Raw genomic sequence first — 1,057 nt, 5'->3', positions numbered from 1 at the left:
TTAAGTCAACTTATCACTATTGATTCTTTGCTGTGTAAACAAAGAGTTGCCCTGAGTTAAACACGTACAATTAAGCAATTAGTTAAAATAGGTTCCATTTAAGCTTTTTCTCCACATTAAACAGCCTGAAACAGCGCGGCTTTGAGACATATGTTCCCCGAAATGAGCCTCCCTTACAGGCAATGGTAATGTTAGCTTGCTCGGTTACCTGGAGATATTTTAGTTTTACCTCTCTGGACTTTTTCCTCCTCGGCCCTTTGAAGCAGCGGTGTATCGTCCCTCTCCGTGTCCGACCCGTACCGCTCCATTTTACAGTACAACTGGGTCCACTCGGGTCTACTGCATCTCCGAAAAACAACAACAAAAGCTCCGGCTCGACTAGTACACGTCACAAGATAACCCGCGTCACGTGACGAGGGCCACGGGACCGGAAGTAGGAAGAAAGTAGTAGGAGTATTTTAAAGTGCGGGGAAACATTTTATGGGGTTTTATATTTTATATTGTTGAATCGACTCAGTTGTCTTGTGTCTTATCTGTCAGAGTGAAACCATTATTTATTGTATTCTATTTAATTTGTATTGTCATCAATTCTATTAACCGCATCAAATGTTATATTTGCTGCATGTACCTTTTAAAGTTCTTAAATAATCTGAGGGGAATTTCTTGTTGTTTGTTTTTAACTTGTCATTTTATAAAGCACTTTGAGCTGCATGTGTTGTATGAAAAGTGCAATGTAAATAAAGCTTTATTATTATTATTATTATTATCTGTGGTTCTCAAAATTAAAACTTCGCAAAACATTATAGGCTATGTATTTTTCACTTACAATATCTTTATACTTTATCAGATACCCTTTGTCCTATGGGTGACTCATGATGGTCTTGTTGTATGAGTGTTGAATTATATGAAAACATAACATTATGTCCATCTTGTTTGCAACCGACTTCAACTCTCAAAAAGAAAGGAAGGAGTAGGCCTACTGACCTTTCTACCATTGTGCTACTCATTGTTTGTGGTTTATTTAATTATATTAGACTCAGGCCATGAACCTAGACAA

The 1,057-nt window shown here is 37.4% G+C and overlaps 1 protein-coding gene across 1 annotated transcript in view; it reads right to left on the bottom strand.

Moving 5' to 3' along the window:
* LOC104949878 (sialin-like) overlaps positions 1 to 387 on the bottom strand; it is a 2,492-nt gene extending 2,105 nt beyond the window's left edge. The window contains exon 1 of the mRNA XM_010776306.1: positions 230 to 387. The gene's annotated coding sequence lies outside the window, so the exon portion shown is untranslated. The remainder of the gene's footprint in view (positions 1 to 229) is intronic.
* Between the last annotated feature and the right edge of the window lie 670 nt (positions 388 to 1,057).

The sequence above is a fragment of the Notothenia coriiceps genome, unplaced genomic scaffold (assembly GCF_000735185.1).
Source record: "Notothenia coriiceps isolate Sejong01 unplaced genomic scaffold, NC01 NC01_scaffold00016867, whole genome shotgun sequence".
In the NCBI taxonomy this organism is placed as follows: domain Eukaryota; kingdom Metazoa; phylum Chordata; class Actinopteri; order Perciformes; family Nototheniidae; genus Notothenia; species Notothenia coriiceps.
Note: the sequence above shows the minus strand (reverse complement) of the source record. Positions and strands in the feature narration are given on the sequence as shown.